Raw genomic sequence first — 19,490 nt, forward strand, 5'->3', positions numbered from 1 at the left:
CAAATAACTGTGAACATCGTTATCAATGTGTAATTTTCGTGTCTGTAGTAACATGTCGAAAAGAGAAAGAATCTTCAAATCTATAAGACAAAGATTTCAATGCATCTACTTTGACTTGCAAGAGAATAATCTTTTTTTTAATCTATTACAAGTTCAAAATATTGGTTCGCGAAAAAATCGGCTATTCAGTTTGTCTCAAGGGTGTTAGGACGACACACGAAAACTAATCTGATAACAATGGGAGTTACACGTTACTTATTGCTTGACTGATAGCCTATTGACTGGAAGGTATAGTTGGTTTACCTTAGCTTAGGAGTATTGGAGTTTAATAGAATATTTCCCGACCTTGAGAGTACATTCTCGCCGATGTATGACTCATTTTTGAAACATTAATAACATGAACGAAAATGACATTTCTTCTGTCAAAGTAATAACAATACAAAAATAGAATTGATCCTTAGTGATTCATATGGCGCATTGTTATATGACTGTGGGTTTTGCCGTTTTCTTATTGGCCTAGACCGCTCGAACAGGTCTTGACAAAATGCAATATTAACCTGAGACCGATGAACACCTGTTCAGAGTTTGACATCCGGTAACCTGGCTAAAAATAAACTCAAGGAATTCCCGGTCTCTTCCACATCTTTGACCAATGAAACTGAGCAATGCTGATCATCGAGCAATAGCCAAATCCAGCATGGCAGGCAACAGTCAGGTAGGATTAGGAAAGATGTTTGAACACATTTTAAATGTAGCTATATCTTCGAAAGTTATATTGTGAAGAAGTACAGCAGAAGTACTAAAAGTACCTAGTGGGGATACGTGAATGAAGATTTTCTTGGTGTTTTTTTTTTGTGTTTTTTTTTTTTTTTTTTTTTTTTTTGCTTTTTTTGATTCAAATTTATTTCAAGTTACAAAAATTGTATAATTTTATCGTGTTAAACCTTTGAAAGGTGATATTTTCCTTGGTGTTCGGCCTCGGGGGAATATCACCTTTCTCAGGTTTAACAATTCCTCGTATTAAGCTACAAAAAGTCAATATTTGTATACTTATCGACTGCTACTGGTGTTTCTCTTAAAGTATTGCCATTAAATATCCTACAAAAGACGCTAAAACCCGTTCAACAAGTTACCGACATAATATGACTTAATAAATCGTCTAGTTCGCATTTTGTCTTGTCAGCATAATGTGCATAGGTAAGTCCTTTGGCTAGTATTCTATCGGTATGTGAGCAGGTTAGTCCTCTGGTTAGCATGGCATCAGTATAATATGAACAGGTTAGTCCTCTGGTTAGCATGGCATCAGTATAATATGAACAGGTTAGTCCTCTGGTTAGCATGGCATCAGTATAATATGAACAGGTTAGTCCTCTGGTTAGCATGGCATCAGTATAATATGAACAGGTTAGTCCTCTGGTTAGCATGGCATCAGTATAATATGAACAGGTTAGTCCTCTGCCTAGTATAGTATCAGTATGATATGAGCAGGCTAGTCCTCTGGTTAGTATAATATCAGTATAGAGTCAGTAATATGAGTAGGCTAGTCCTCTGGTTAGTATAGTATCAGTATGATATGAGTAGGCTAGTCCTCTGGTTAGTATAGTATCAGTATGATATGAGTAGGCTAGTCCTCTGGTTAGTATATCAGTATGATATGAGTAGGCTAGTCCTCTGGTTAGTATAGTATCAGTATGATATGAGTAGGCTAGTCCTCTGGTTAGTATAGTATCAGTATGATATGAGTAGGCTAGTCCTCTGGTCTAGTATAGTAGTATCAGTATGATATGAGTAGGCTAGTCCTCTGGTTAGTATAGTATCAGTATGATATGAGTAGGCTAGTCCTCTGGTTAGTATAGTATCAGTATGATATGAGTAGGCTAGTCCTCTGGCTAGTATAGTATCAGTATGATATGAGTAGGCTAGTCCTCTGGTTAGTATAGTATCAGTATGATATGAGTAGGCTAGTCCTCTGTCTAGTATAGTATCAGTATGATATGAGTAGGCTAGTCCTCTGCCTAGTATAGTATCAGTATGATATGAGTAGGCTAGTCCTCTGGTTAGTATAGTATCAGTATGATATGAGCAGGCTAGTCCTCTGGTTAGTATAGTATCAGTATGATATGAGTAGGCTAGTCCTCTGCCTAGTATAGTATCAGTATGATATGAGTAGGCTAGTCCTCTGGTTAGTATAGTATCAGTATGATATGAGTAGGCTAGTCCTCTGGTTAGTATAGTATCAGTATGACATGAGTAGGCTAGTCCTCTGGTTAGTATAGTATCAGTATGATATGAGTAGGCTAGTCCTCTGCCTAGTATAGTATCAGTATGATATGAGTAGGCTAGTCCTCTGCCTAGTATAGTATCAGTATGATATGAGTAGGCTAGTCCTCTGGTTAGTATAGTATCAGTATGATATGAGTAGGCTAGTCCTCTGGTTAGTATAGTATCAGTATGATATGAGTAGGCTAGTCCTCTGGTTAGTATAGTATCAGTATGATATGAGTAGGCTAGTCCTCTGGTTAGTATAGTATCAGTATGATATGAGTAGGCTAGTCCTCTGGTTAGTATAGTATCAGTATGATATGAGTAGGCTAGTCCTCTGGTTAGTATAGTATCAGTATGATATGAGTAGGCTAGTCCTCTGGTTAGTATAGTATCAGTATGATATGAGTAGGCTAGTCCTCTGGTTAGTATAGTATCAGTATGATATGAGCAGGCTAGTCCTCTGGTTAGTATAGTATCAGTATGATATGAGTAGGCTAGTCCTCTGCCTAGTATAGTATCAGTATGATATGAGTAGGCTAGTCCTCTGGCTAGTATAGTATCAGTATGATATGAGTAGGCTAGTCCTCTGTTAGTTAGTATAGTATCAGTATGATATGAGTAGGCTAGTCCTCTGGTAGTATAGTATCAGTATGATATGAGTAGGCTAGTCCTCTGTAGTATAGTATCAGTATGATATGAGTAGGCTAGTCCTCTGTCTAGTATAGTATCAGTATGATATGAGTAGGCTAGTCCTCTGCCTAGTATAGTATCAGTATGATATGAGTAGGCTAGTCCTCTGGTTAGTATAGTATCAGTATGATATGAGTAGGCTAGTCCTGTAGTTGTTATGTATAGTATCAGTATGATATGAGTAGGCTAGTCCTCTGGTTAGTATAGTATCAGTATGATATGAGTAGGCTAGTCCTCTGGCTAGTATAGTATCAGTATGATATGAGTAGGCTAGTCCTCTGGTTAGTATAGTATCAGTATGATATGAGTAGGCTAGTCCTCTGGTTAGTATAGTATCAGTATGATATGAGTAGGCTAGTCCTCTGGTTAGTATAGTATCAGTATGATATGAGTAGGCTAGTCCTCTGGTTAGTATAGTATCAGTATGATATGAGTAGGCTAGTCCTCTGGTTAGTATAGTATCAGTATGATATGAGTAGGCTAGTCCTCTGGTTAGTATAGTATCAGTATGATATGAGTAGGCTAGTCCTCTGGTTAGTATAGTATCAGTATGATATGAGTAGGCTAGTCCTCTGGTTAGTATAGTATCAGTATGATATGAGTAGGCTAGTCCTCTGGTTAGTATAGTATCAGTATGATATGAGTAGGCTAGTCCTCTGGTTAGTATAGTATCAGTATGATATGAGTAGGCTAGTCCTCTGGTTAGTATAGTATCAGTATGATATGAGTAGGCTAGTCCTCTGGTAGTATAGTATCAGTATGATATGAGAGTAGGCTAGTCCTCTGGTTAGTATAGTATCAGTATGATATGAGTAGGCTAGTCCTCTGCCTAGTATAGTATCAGTATGATATGAGTAGGCTAGTCCTCTGGTTAGTATAGTATCAGTATGATATGAGTAGGCTAGTCCTCTGGTTAGTATAGTATCAGTATGATATGAGTAGGCTAGTCCTCTGGTTAGTATAGTATCAGTATGATATGAGTAGGCTAGTCCTCTGGTTAGTATAGTATCAGTATGATATGAGTAGGCTAGTCCTCTGGTTAGTATAGTATCAGTATGATATGAGTAGGCTAGTCCTCTGGTTAGTATAGTATCAGTATGATATGAGCAGGCTAGTCCTCTGGTTAGTATAGTATCAGTATGATATGAGTAGGCTAGTCCTCTGGTTAGTATAGTATCAGTATGATATGAGTAGGCTAGTCCTCTGGTTAGTATAGTATCAGTATGATATGAGTAGGCTAGTCCTCTGGTTAGTATAGTATCAGTATGATATAGTATCAGTATGATATGAGCAGGCTAGTCCTCTGGTTAGTATAGTATCAGTATGATATGAGTAGGCTAGTCCTCTGCCTAGTATAGTATCAGTATGATATGAGTAGGCTAGTATCAGTGTTAGTATAGTATCAGTATGATATGAGTAGGCTAGTCCTCTGGTTAGTATAGTATCAGTATGATATGAGTAGGCTAGTCCTCTGCCTAGTATAGTATCAGTATGATATGAGTAGGCTAGTCCTCTGGTTAGTATAGTATCAGTATGATATGAGTAGGCTAGTCCTCTGGTTAGTATAGTATCAGTATGAATATGAGTAGGCTAGTCCTCTGGTTAGTATAGTATCAGTATGATATGAGTAGGCTAGTCCTCTGGTTAGTATAGTATCAGTATGATATGTAGGCTAGTCCTTGTAGTATAGTATCAGTATGATATGATAGGCTAGTCCTCTGGTTAGTATAGTATCAGTATGATATGAGTAGGCTAGTCCTCTGGTTAGTATAGTATCAGTATGATATGAGTAGGCTAGTCCTCTGCCTAGTATAGTATCAGTATGATATGAGAGGCTAGTCCTCTGTAATGATAGTATCAGTATGAGTATGTATGTATGGTAGGCTAGTCCTCTGCTAGTATAGTATCAGTATGATATGAGTAGGCTAGTCCTCTGGTTAGTATAGTATCAGTATGATATGAGCAGGCTAGTCCTCTGGTTAGTATAGTATCAGTATGATATGAGCAGGCTAGTCCTCTGGTTAGTATAGTATCAGTATGATATGAGTAGGCTAGTCCTCTGGTTAGTATAGTATCAGTATGTATATGAGTAGGCTAGTCCTCTGTTAGTATAGTATCAGTATGATATGAGTAGGCTAGTCCTCTGGTTAGTATAGTATCAGTATGATATGAGTAGGCTAGTCCTCTGGTTAGTATAGTATCAGTATGATATGAGTAGGCTAGTCCTCTGGTTAGTATAGTATCAGTATGATATGAGTAGGCTAGTCCTCTGGTTAGTATAGTATCAGTATGATATGAGTAGGCTAGTCCTCTGGTTAGTATAGTATCAGTATGATATGAGTAGCTAGTCTAGTCCTCTGGTTAGTATAGTATCAGTATGATATGAGTAGGCTAGTCCTCTGGTTAGTATAGTATCAGTATGATATGAGTAGGCTAGTCCTCTGGTTAGTATAGTATCAGTATGATATGAGTAGGCTAGTCCTCTGGTTAGTATAGTATCAGTATGATATGAGTAGGCTAGTCCTCTGGTTAGTATAGTATCAGTATGATATGAGTAGGCTAGTCCTCTGGTTAGTATAGTATCAGTATGATATGAGTAGGCTAGTCCTCTGGTTAGTATAGTATCAGTATGATATGAGTAGGCTAGTCCTCCTCTGTTAGTTAGTATAGTATCAGTATGATATGAGTAGGCTAGTCCTCTGGTTAGTATAGTATCAGTATGATATGAGTAGGCTAGTCCTCTGGTTAGTATAGTATCAGTATGATATGAGTAGGCTAGTCCTCTGGTTAGTATAGTATCAGTATGATATGAGTAGGCTAGTCCTCTGGTTAGTATAGTATCAGTATGATATGAGTAGGCTAGTCCTCTGGTTAGTATAGTATCAGTATGATATGAGTAGGCTAGTCCTCGTTAGTATAGTATCAGTATGATATGAGTAGGCTAGTCCTCTGGTTAGTATAGTATCAGTATGATATGAGTAGGCTAGTCCTCTGGTTAGTATAGTATCAGTATGATATGAGTAGGCTAGTCCTCTGCCTAGTATAGTATCAGTATGATATGAGTAGGCTAGTCCTCTGCCTAGTATAGTATCAGTATGATATGAGTAGGCTAGTCCTCTGGTTAGTATAGTATCAGTATGATATGAGTAGGCTAGTCCTCTGGTTAGTATAGTATCAGTATGATATGAGTAGGCTAGTCCTCTGGTTAGTATAGTATCAGTATGATATGAGTAGGCTAGTCCTCTGGTTAGTATAGTATCAGTATGATATGAGTAGGCTAGTCCTCTGGTTAGTTAGTATAGTATGTATGATCAGTTATGATATAGTATGAGTAGGCTAGTCCTCTGGTAGTATAGTATAGTATCAGTATGATATGAGTAGGCTAGTCCTCTGCTAGTATAGTATCAGTATGATATGAGTAGGCTAGTCCTCTGGTTAGTATAGTATCAGTATGATATGAGTAGGCTAGTCCTCTGGTTAGTTATAGTATCAGTATGATATGAGTAGGCTAGTCCTCTGGTTAGTATAGTATCAGTATGATATGAGATAGGCTAGTCCTCTGGTTAGTATAGTATCAGTATGATATGAGTAGGTAGGCTAGTCCTCTGGTTAGTATAGTATCAGTATGATATGAGTAGGCTAGTCCTCTGGTTAGTATAGTATCAGTATGATATGAGCAGGCTAGTCCTCTGGTTAGTATAGTATCAGTATGATATGAGTAGGCTAGTCCTCTGGTTAGTATAGTATCAGTATGATATGAGTAGGCTAGTCCTCTGGTTAGTATAGTATCAGTATGATATGAGTAGGCTAGTCCTCTGGTTAGTATAGTATCAGTATGATATGAGTAGGCTAGTCCTCTGGTTAGTATAGTATCAGTATGATATAGTATCAGTATGATATGAGCAGGCTAGTCCTCTGGTTAGTATAGTATCAGTATGATATGAGTAGGCTAGTCCTCTGCCTAGTATAGTATCAGTATGATATGAGTAGGCTAGTCCTCTGGTTAGTATAGTATCAGTATGATATGAGTAGGCTAGTCCTCTGGTTAGTATAGTATCAGTATGAATGAGTAGGCTAGTCCTCTGGTAGTAGTATCAGTATGATATGAGAGGCTAGTCCTCTGTTAGTATAGTATCAGTATGATATGAGTAGGCTAGTCCTCTGGTTAGTATAGTATCAGTATGATATGAGTAGGCTAGTCCTCTGGTTAGTATAGTATCAGTATGATATGAGCAGGCTAGTCCTCTGGTTAGTATAGTATCAGTATGATATGAGTAGGCTAGTCCTCTGGTTAGTATAGTATCAGTATGATATGAGTAGGCTAGTCCTCTGCCTAGTATAGTATCAGTATGATATGAGTAGGCTAGTCCTCTGGTTAGTATAGTATCAGTATGATATGAGTAGGCTAGTCCTCTGGTTAGTATAGTATCAGTATGATATGAGTAGGCTAGTCCTCTGGTTAGTATAGTATCAGTATGATATGAGTAGGCTAGTCCTCTGGTTAGTATAGTATCAGTATGATATGAGTAGGCTAGTCCTCTGGTTAGTATAGTATCAGTATGATATGAGTAGGCTAGTCCTCTGGTTAGTATAGTATCAGTATGATATGAGTAGGCTAGTCCTCTGGTTTAGTATAGTATAGTATGATATGATAGGCTAGTCCTCTGGTTAGTATAGTATCAGTATGATATGAGTAGGCTAGTCCTCTGTTAGTATAGTATCAGTATGATATGAGTAGGCTAGTCCTCTGGTTAGTATAGTATCAGTATGATATGAGTAGGCTAGTCCTCTGGTTAGTATAGTATCAGTATGATATGAGTAGGCTAGTCCTCTGGTTAGTATAGTATCAGTATGATATGAGTAGGCTAGTCCTCTGGTTAGTATAGTATCAGTATGATATGAGTAGGCTAGTCCTCTGGTTAGTATAGTATCAGTATGATATGAGTAGGCTAGTCCTCTGGTTAGTATAGTATCAGTATGATATGAGTAGGCTAGTCCTCTGGTTAGTATAGTATCAGTATGATATGAGTAGGCTAGTCCTCTGCCTAGTATAGTATCAGTATGATATGAGTAGGCTAGTCCTCTGGTTAGTATAGTATCAGTATGATATGAGTAGGCTAGTCCTCTGGTTAGTATAGTATCAGTATGATATGAGTAGGCTAGTCCTCTGGTTAGTATAGTATCAGTATGATATAGTATCAGTATGATATGAGCAGGCTAGTCCTCTGGTTAGTATAGTATCAGTATGATATGAGTAGGCTAGTCCTCTGGCTAGTATAGTATCAGTATGATATGAGTAGGCTAGTCCTCTGGTTAGTATAGTATCAGTATGATATGAGTAGGCTAGTCCTCTGGTTAGTATAGTATAGTAGGCTATCCTTGTAGTATAGTATGATATGAGAGGCTAGTCCTCTGGTTAGTATAGTATCAGTATGATATGAGTAGGCTAGTCCTCTGGTTAGTATAGTATCAGTATGATATGAGTAGGCTAGTCCTCTGCTAGTATAGTATCAGTATGATATGAGTAGGCTAGTCCTCTGGTTAGTATAGTATCAGTATGATATGAGTAGGCTAGTCCTCTGGTTAGTATAGTATCAGTATGATATGAGTAGGCTAGTCCTCTGGTTAGTATAGTATCAGTATGATATGAGTAGGCTAGTCCTCTGGTTAGTATAGTATCAGTATGATATGAGTAGGCTAGTCCTCTGGTTAGTATAGTATCAGTATGATATGAGTAGGCTAGTCCTCTGGTTAGTATAGTATCAGTATGATATGAGTAGGCTAGTCCTCTGCCTAGTATAGTATCAGTATGATATGAGTAGGCTAGTCCTCTGGTTAGTATAGTATCAGTATGATATGAGTAGGCTAGTCCTCTGTCTAGTATAGTATCAGTATGATATGAGTAGGCTAGTCCTCTGGTTAGTATAGTATCAGTATGATATGAGTATATATCAGTAGAATAGGCTAGTCCTCTGGTTAGTATAGTATCAGTATGATATGAGTAGGCTAGTCCTCTGGTTAGTATAGTATCAGTATGATATGAGTAGGCTAGTCCTCTGGTTAGTATAGTATCAGTATGATATGAGTAGGCTAGTCCTCTGGTTAGTATAGTATCAGTATGATATGAGTAGGCTAGTCCTCTGCTAGTATAGTATCAGTATGATATGAGTAGGCTAGTCCTCTGGTTAGTATGGTAGTAGTCCTCAGTATGATATGAGTAGGCTAGTCCTCTGGTTAGTATAGTATCAGTATGATATGAGTAGGCTAGTCCTCTGGTTAGTATAGTATCAGTATGATATGAGTAGGCTAGTCCTCTGGTTAGTATAGTATCAGTATGATATGAGTAGGCTAGTCCTCTGGTTAGTATAGTATCAGTATGATATGAGTAGGCTAGTCCTCTGGTTAGTATAGTATCAGTATGATATGAGTAGGCTAGTCCTCTGGTTAGTTATAGTATCAGTATGATATGAGTAGGCTAGTCCTCTGGTTAGTATAGTATCAGTATGATATGAGTAGGCTAGTCCTCTGGTTAGTATAGTATCAGTATGATATAGTATCAGTATGATATGAGCAGGCTAGTCCTCTGGTTAGTATAGTATCAGTATGATATGAGTAGGCTAGTCCTCTGGTTATGTATAGTATCAGTATGATATGAGTAGGCTAGTCCTCTGGTTAGTATAGTATCAGTATGATATGAGTAGGCTAGTCCTTTCTGTTAGTATAGTATCAGTATGATATGAGTAGGCTAGTCCTCTGGTTAGTATAGTATCAGTATGATATGAGTAGGCTAGTCCTCTGGTTAGTATAGTATCAGTATGATATGAGTAGGCTAGTCCTCTGGTTAGTATAGTATCAGTATGATATGAGTAGGCTAGTCCTCTGGTTAGTATAGTATCAGTATGATATGAGTAGGCTAGTCCTCTGGTTAGTATAGTATCAGTATGATATGAGTAGGCTAGTCCTCTGGTTAGTATAGTATCAGTATGATATAGTATCAGTATGATATGAGCAGGCTAGTCCTCTGGTTAGTATAGTATCAGTATGATATGAGTAGGCTAGTCCTCTGGTTAGTATAGTATCAGTATGATATGAGCAGGCTAGTCCTCTGGTTAGTATAGTATCAGTATGATATGAGTAGGCTAGTCCTCTGGTTAGTATAGTATCAGTATGATATGAGTAGGCTAGTCCTCTGGTTAGTATAGTATCAGTATGATATGAGTATCAGTATGATAGTCCTCTGGTTAGTATAGTATCAGTATGATATGAGTAGGCTAGTCCTCTGGTTAGTATAGTATCAGTATGATATGAGTAGGCTAGTCCTCTGGTTAGTATAGTATCAGTATGATATGAGTAGGCTAGTCCTCTGGTTAGTATAGTATCAGTATGATATGAGTAGGCTAGTCCTCTGGTTAGTATAGTATCAGTATGATATGAGTAGGCTAGTCCTCTGGTTAGTATAGTATCAGTATGATATGAGTAGGCTAGTCCTCTGGTTAGTATAGTATCAGTATGATATGAGTAGGCTAGTCCTCTGGTTAGTATAGTATCAGTATGATATGAGTAGGCTAGTCCTCTGGTTAGTATAGTATCAGTATGATATGAGTAGGCTAGTCCTCTGGTTAGTATAGTATCAGTATGATATAGTATCAGTATGATATGAGCAGGCTAGTCCTCTGGTTAGTATAGTATCAGTATGATATGAGTAGGCTAGTCCTCTGCCTAGTATAGTATCAGTATGATATGAGCAGGCTAGTCCTCTGGTTAGTATAGTATCAGTATGATATGAGTAGGCTAGTCCTCTGGTTAGTATAGTATCAGTATGATTTGAATAGGCTAGTCCTCTGGTTAGTATAGTATCAGTATGATATGAATAGGCTAGTTCTCTGGTTAGCATGGCATCATTATAATGTAAAAAGGTTAAGTTCTCTGGTTAGCATTTCATGAGTATAATATGAACGTATTAGTCATCTGGTTAGCCTTTAATTAATTGGTATAATATGAGCAGGATATTCCTCTGGTTAGCATTATTATGCGCTCTAGTAGCTTATTGGTATGGTGTAATCAGGCTAAGATTATATTTAACATGGTATCAGTTTAATTTGATCGATAAACATCGATCAATTATGGTATCATTACGTAACGGGCCAGGTGCTTAGTTAGCATGATATGAATATGACACATTCGGTATGCGAGGTTATTCAGTTCCTTATCAGAATGTGACCGAGATCTAGGATCTAGTTTGGATATCATCATTGGTCGGATTTTTCATCGTATGTAACTATATATAAAACGGTTATTATAATGTTATTGCTGTCGGGTTAGGTAACTCGAGTAGTGGGACAGCACCTTTAACGACCCTTTTACCGTGAATAAGTTTGTAAGTTATTAGGTTATCGCCTTCACCAGTTAGCTTTTTACAGTGGGATATTTTTATACTACATATATATAGACTCAAAACACTTATGGACCGAAAGGCACACAGAACAAATTGAAAGGATATTACTTGTGCGTGAAACCATGACAAAACAGTTGAGGACACAGGGACCTGGCACGAAAAATTTTAACCAACAGTATACATATATATATGTTATAGTACCAAGGGTATGAACTCGGCGGTCGAGAAAAACGGACCTATTTTTTTTAAAACCGTGATTATTTTAATAAATGGGTTCTATACAACATTGACGGATATCTTACCTTAAAGAGAAATAATTTATCTTTCCATTGAGTGCTTGATGAACAAAATTGGCCAAGTATTGACGAAGTTATGGCTTGATGAATCGGGAAATTTACGAAAATTATGCTAGGTAGACATTTCCATGTCCGGTCGAAATATCGTCTCGGCTCTAATGGGCACCTCAAAAACCAAGCCATAATCACAAAATCTACGCTTGTGGTGGTAAACAGTACCCATAACTGTGTTCATCCAAAATCTCCTTTGGAGGTGTCATGACCCGTACTTTGTAGAAACTCCATTAAAACATCGTGTAGCTCACTTACTTTAACCGTCACCGCCATGTTCATTTGTTCTTCGGAACGCTTCTCGAGTTTACCGACAAGCACAACATAACATAATTTGCATAATGTAGTCACGATATGTAAAGTCGAGAAACGTTCCGAGAGAAAAATGAACATGGCGGTGACGGTTAAAGTAAGTGAGCTACACGATGTTTAAATGGAGTTTCTACAAAATACGGGTGATGACACCTCCAAAGGAGATTGTGGATGAACACAGTTATGGGTACTGTTTACCACCACAAGCGTAGATTTTGTGATTTTGGCTTGGTTTTTGAGGTACCCATTAGAGCCGAGACGACATTTCGACCGGACAGGGAAATGATCAAGCCATAACTTCGTCAATACTTGGCCAATTTTGTTCATCAAGCACTCAATGGAAAGATAAATTATTTCTCTTTAAGGTAAGATATCCGTCAATGTTGTATAGAACCCATTTATTAAAATAATCACGGTTTTAAAAAAATAGGTCCGTTTTTCTCGACCGCCGAGTTCATACCCTTGATACTATAATATATATATATATATATGTATACTATTGGTTAAAAAATTTCGTGCCATGCCCCTGTGGTTGAGGATGCAATGAAAAGGATTTATAAAGACAGTGTTGATCACTTAGAACTTATAAGTGACTACCTAGATATAATATGAAATGTTTCATCGAGATAACATACTTAATGCTTTGTACTTGTAAGCTTTTCCCGTTGGATGTACAAAAGGTCGGGATACAGTGATAACATTCAATGACTAGTGGTGCCCTTGACTTAAAGTTATGTTTAATGCGAATTTCACTGTAACGATATGTCGCTTAGATATTTCATATTTAAACACGGACTTGTAGCTTGATGATTTAGCTCCCCAAAAACATATTTCAACTATAAGAGAGCCGAAATCTAGGGATCTTATATTTCTGGTTTTGAATAAAGCGCCTTCAATCACCGCCATGTTAAATGACTTCGGGTTTTGTCGGAACTCCGAATCGTATCACGTGACTGACGTCGACACGACCTGCACGTGATGAATCAGGTGTTTATGTTTTCCTTCTGGCTAATATGAGCAAATCGGGCTGGTATATGTCCACAGAGCGAGTATTTGAAACATCTAATTCACACATTGCCTAATTCAATATTGTGTGTATCAAATATTGTAATGATCTACCTTGCTGAGGTCGACCACATGTTTTTGTTTACGAAAATTGTTGACATTTTCTCTTGATGTCACAATTCTCATGTTACTCCGAGATTATCGCGACGATGTTCGGAAGAGTTGAAAATGATTCGGAATCTTTCGAGTCTATTTTTCACGTGTACACGTTAAAGAGATTTTTTACTTTTATAATAAAGAATACTTCCAGTGCTGCAACTTTATAGAAAGTGGTAGAATTAGAAAGTTAAACCTCGGACAGACGTAGAAAATGTGTATACGCTTAAATAGTTTTCACTATGACAAATAGAACGAAAGTTATAGACCATACAGATTTAAGAATTCGCTTGGACATCGTTTGGTCGTGTTAAAATGTTATATACCATGATGTGATCATGTTGATAAACTTAGAACCCTTAAATGGCCACATAGATATGATATAATCTGAAAGATTTTTCATCGAGATAACATACTTCATACTTAGTATTTGTAAAATATTTCCATTGGTCGTACAAAAGGCATAACTAGTGATGTACTCGAATAAGATATCGTCTGGTAGTCTTTGGTTAAATTGTATACAGCCACGATACAATTATGTTGATTCATAAGTGGCTACCTAGATTTCAGATAATATGAAATGTTTTTCATTGAGATAACATACTCAATACTAAGTATCTGCAAGCTTTCCTGTTGGATGTATACAAAGTGATGTCCTTGAGTCAAATATCGTCTGGTCGCCTTTAGTTAAAATAATGTAAGCCGTCTATAGAATGAAAAGATGATGCTATTGAATGAAATATTTTTTTATGTTGAAACCTTGAATAAAATCTCTCATTATTTCTTATTATTAAAAAAAGGATTAGTGACATATTCAATACAGAATCCCCTGCCATTAAAAAGCAAATATTGAGGGCAGACTCTATTTTGAACAACACTTCACGACAAAACTGTTAAGAAAATCTCTATTCACAAAAAAGAAGTTTTTGGGGTTTTAGGGTACACGTGATGTGTGGTCACGATTCATACATTTCCTTATGCTAACAAATACATATATTATTGCTACATCTTCGTTATATTTTCTTTTCGATTACATACTTTTTGTAGAAAATGAATATTTTCGATAAAGTGAAACAAGTACACATGAATGTATCGCTTAATTAATTAAAACACGATTCAACATAGTATGTTCTGATAAAGTATCGAACTGATATGTCATTTGGAACGTAGTATTTATTTACATGACTATGTTGAACAATGGACTTACAGTAAACATTGATATAAAGGAGGGCATGTTGCTTTAAATAAATATTTATACATGTCAAATATAGGATCTCAGTTTTGTGTTATTATGAAATTGTTTATACCCGGGTTTATTTTTCAATATTAACACCTGTTCTCGCCCATGGTTCAATAATCCGTCACCCATTGCAATGGAAATATTCGCATGTTTGTTTGTATTAGCCTTACTAAAACGTGAAATACTAAAACGAATTGATAAATTACATTGGTATATTTAAATAAATCAGCATGGGGCTATTACGGTGGTATATGTTCATCGCAAACAATGTTTAAAAATAAACAACTCATTTCAATAATTCATCGGAAGATAGCCTGCGACCGTTCGATTACCCTTGAGCTTTTTGGTAATATTAATGTAATGTCTTGTAAAAGGTGTTTCTTGTTAACTTCGCATGCATTGAATATTCATCAGCTTCGATTAATTATTGACGGTTTGACGGTAATCACTTACAGAAACAAGTGGGGTGGCATTTCTAGTGAAATTAGCTTATCGACAATGGGTGATTATTTATCGATAAATGAAATATCGTATATTGAAATAATGATATATAAATTCACTTAGAAATCAAATGTAGAAAATAACAGTAAAACCTGCCCAAAAAGTAGCTTTCCTGGGTTCAATAATGACAAATTTCAACACAATTTGACCTCTGTCTAAGTACCACCAGACTACACAGAGTAATTTTCTCTGTTCCTAGGGTGGACATTATAGACAGGTTGATTGTAATGTTCTATTGAACCACGATTGAGAAATTTAATGGTAAATAAAAAAAATATATTAATAAAAAGTGAATATTTAGTATATTACTGAATTACTGAAAGATATTATGGATAAAGAAAGTTATAGTGGTACACTATTGCATATACATGTGCGCATATAAAGACTATATCTAAAGATATCAAAACCTAAAAACATTCTGATCAATTAAATTCACAAAAATGTTCGTCGTTGGTCTATATTTCGTGCAACAATGCTGAAAGAAACGTTCTTTTGTTTATGTTAAAAAGTAATTGCCACACACATTACTATCATATATTTAGAGGTTATTATATGACAATATTGATATCGCACCCTTTATCAGCCCGAGACCGCCATATCAGCCCAAGGGCCGCAGGCCCGAGGGCTGATATCAGGTCAACCTTTAACCTTTTTATCACACATTTTGAAAAAAAAGAGAAAGAAATTTTAACAATTTAAAAACATGTATTGAAACGTATTGGTCGACCGATATTCAACTGGTCATAATGTAGGCCAATTTAATGTTGAAACAGTGGAAAAACTTAATTACAAGTAAATGTATATGTTTTTAACAAATACATAATCCCCTGTTAAATGAACGAGGTGAAACATAAATTTTCAGCAAAATTAACAAGATCCTATTGAAGGCTAACTATCACTTAAAAAATGATAATGTTCAACAAATTCCGGCAAAGCGGGTTCATTTCAAAATGATCAGTTTTACAACGGACAGGAATTATGAATTCGACGGGAAAATTAAACTACACGTATTAAACTGTCCAGTAAAATCATCATGAAACAGACTATTTCTGATTTCTGATATCTTTCTCAATACGTTTATCCGAGAGCTATTTTGAAATTGAAAATTGTATCCGTTATTCAACTTATCGTCTGTATGAAACTGAATCGAAACTGCAACTCTAAAATCCGGAGTGAAAACCCCGGATGACGTGATATCAGCCCGGGCTGATAACTGATATCAAATTACGACGTCATAATGTGATATCAGCCCGGGCGCTGATATGACGGCACAGACAGCACTAGTATCGCATGGGCAAAACGTTCATTATCAAAGACAAAAGTGTGATAAAAATTGATATGACATTATCAAATTATTTTACAAAATCTGCATATTTTTAGTTTAGATACTATATTACAAAGAGTTACTAGTATTAGTATATCTGATATGATAAACAAGCCTATATAAATGCCTTTGGTATTTTGATAAATATGTAACCTACTTAATTCAGAACACTTGTGCTAAAAGTGATGCACAAAGACAACTTATTAAACATACCGGTCTCCTTACTGTTTCTAAGACGTCACATGAATGCCCTATGTGTATGGCAAGCCAACATGACATTTATTCAAAAAGAAATGTCGATCCTTAATTTCACTGCATATATATAAGATATCTTGAATGATATATAAGATATCTCATATAGTATATGAGATGTCTCATATAATACATAAGGTGTCTTATTTAATATATGAGATATCTTATATACTTTATAAGAAATCTTATATATTATATAAGATATCTTATATAATTGAAATCTCATTGCTATATAGGATATCTTATAAAAGAACGAGATTTCAACAAAGGCCCAGAAATGAAGTCTCCCTACCCGGAAGTCATAGAGAGTTGTACAGTATACTACTACTCTTGCAGCCAGACTCTTGTTGGCTTCGCATACTACGACAGTATCAAGCGTTCGGTTGAATGAGACAAAAGTATTCATGTATAGGTCACCATTATAGAAAATAGATTTATTGTCGCCATTTTCGAATTGACAACTAGAGTGATAAGAATTAACTGCTTCTGTGTTTTCAGTAGGACCTACATCGTTGAATACAGCAGCGGTTGATTATCCCTTTCAATGTCATCTCTGTCATTCCGAACGATTCTAAGACCTGTTCCAAAGTGCTCCGAATGATACTCGAGGGGGAAAGTAGTTTCTTGTTTTAAATGCTTCGAAATCTCATTCTATATAAGATATCTTATGGCAACGAGATTTCAATTATATAACATATCTTATATACGATATAAGATATCTTATATAGAAATGAAATAAGATATCTTATATACTATATGAGATATTTTATACTTATACAAGATATCTTATTTATTTATGTATGAGATATCTTATATACTATGTAAGATATCTTCTATGATATCTTACATACTTTATAAGATATCTTATATACTTTATAAAATATCTTACATACTTTATAAGATATCTTATATACTTTATAAGATATCTTATATACTTTATAAGATATCTTATATATCTTATAATGTATCTTATAAAGATATAAAATATCTTATATAGTTATAAGATATCTCATTTATATATAAGATATCTGATATAATTATATAAGATATCTTATATAATTCGATTAAATACGGGATAGGCCTTTCTCCTTCAATAAATGTTAAATTGGCTTGCCAAATATGTGCTTCATTGTGCTGCGCCTGTGACTTGGCTTCATCAGCCTGTATGTCCGTACATATGTGATACTTAACTTCTATAAAACAGACCTAGCCTACTGTAATGCTTGAGGGAGACAGTGGTTATCGAACAATCAAGTTGAAGTACTTAGCTAAAACGACTGTTAGTAATTAAATACCTGTATACACGTGTAAAGACATAACATATATGTTAGCATTGAAATTACTTAACAAGATGTTGTCAAAAACATCTCTATCAAAGATAATAAGCAAAATAGAAAATGACTTCCTATTGCTTAATAAGTGAGATAGTCATACCTTATGTACTGACATGGGTTAAAGTCTGTTTCAGATGAGTAGAGTAAGTCCAATAATTCGGCGGTAGATGTAGGTCATTCTGTTGTCATCCGCACAGTGAATAGTAAGGCAGACTTGCGTCAGTGTGGCAGTGAGGCATATCTAGCGTGTTGACATCACTCTGTAGGAGCCAATACTCGATAAAACAAATTGTCAGCAAACCGTCTCTCATTCAATAAATGTAAGGTAAAAAGTGTCAAATTAATGTCATAACCTTTTCATTTTAAATTATGTTTTAGATAATGTTGTTGCACATTAATGAGATGTCTAATGGATGTTATTGTAGAGCATTGGATGGAAGTTTTGTTTGGCTTATCAGTGGTGACAAAATGAGGTGACCAAAATGTTGGTTTACGGTGCTGGTGTTATACCTGCCAGGTATTTTCTATGACATTTACGTAAGATAATTTAGGCTTAGAATTTGAATGTGGATCGAAGCGCGTAATCAACTGTTGAAACGATTTGAATATATGGTAAAATTATCAGGGTAACATTATTTGTCAGGGTAGCATTCTCCCAATGACACCGTCTACCCTGGTATCAGAGTTTCTGTGACACCGCCTACCTGAAATACGGTTATCATATGACATTGTTATTGTTAGTCTGCAGTCATTCGATGACTTAAATAGTTAAATTAGTGCTAAAACAAAACACAGTACAGATATGACTCGCCAATATACATATATTCTAATTGGGGACAGCAACCATGTACGAGCCTTTTTAATAACGTGTTAATAATAGCATTTTCATGTGTATTCAAGTATACACATATTTTCTAGACTATTACATGTAATATAGAGTTTGAGGAGGTTATAAACAAATCAACTCACTTCTGTTGAATATCATATAACTTAATGTGTAAAGACAGCTTCTAATACCTGATACCTCTTCATAGACGTCAACCGTTAGCTGTAACCAGCTCATTTTGACGCGTTTTGTGAACAGTTAGGTCTCACAGATATATAAAATATTCTTTAAAGGCCCAATATACATAGCTCTTCATTTTAGTTTGTAATCATAAACATATACAACAATCGAACATTGAACCAGTGACCTAGAATAAACATAAAAGACGTGTATTATGACATTATTCTGTGCAGATAAACAGGCTATGATATCGAACGGTCAAAAGTTGTCTGGTAAACATACCTGCCATCTTGAAACAAACAATTACCGAAACGTTTTCTATATAGGCCTACAGGGAACTGTCACACATTTCTAACCACCAGTATATATATTTGTGTGTATTATAGTATCAAGGGTATGAACAAATTTTTAATCAGAGGTTTTTTTTTACTAAACGAGCTCTTCATATCTTTAGTGACGCATGTCTTACATTAAAGAGAAATAATTAAAAACATATAAATTGAAATTGAAGAAAAAAAACATATATATACAGTACTGTATATACTGTTGGCTAGAAATTCGTGCCAAACCCCCGTGTATAGACCTACACATTATCTACGGCCGCTAACATGTTTGTGTCTGTTAATCCGTGCGAAGTGATATTTTCCAGAAATCGAGAGTTTC

General features: G+C 35.8%; 2 protein-coding genes across 3 annotated transcripts in view; one reads left to right on the forward strand and one right to left on the reverse strand.

Moving 5' to 3' along the window:
- LOC138329380 (uncharacterized) overlaps positions 1-18,063 on the reverse strand; it is a 36,971-nt gene extending 18,908 nt beyond the window's left edge. Inside the window, exon 1 of one of the 2 annotated variants that reach the window (XM_069276323.1) lies at positions 17,922-18,063. The gene's annotated coding sequence lies outside the window, so the exon portion shown is untranslated. The remainder of the gene's footprint in view (positions 1-17,921) is intronic. The other variant, XM_069276324.1, reaches the window with a different exon arrangement.
- Positions 516-19,490, forward strand: part of LOC138329381 (kelch-like protein 24a) — a 50,079-nt gene continuing 31,104 nt past the window's right edge. Inside the window, exon 1 of the mRNA XM_069276328.1 lies at positions 516-715. The gene's annotated coding sequence lies outside the window, so the exon portion shown is untranslated. The remainder of the gene's footprint in view (positions 716-19,490) is intronic.

This window comes from Argopecten irradians, chromosome 8, assembly GCF_041381155.1.
Source record: "Argopecten irradians isolate NY chromosome 8, Ai_NY, whole genome shotgun sequence".
NCBI classification, from domain to species: domain Eukaryota; kingdom Metazoa; phylum Mollusca; class Bivalvia; order Pectinida; family Pectinidae; genus Argopecten; species Argopecten irradians.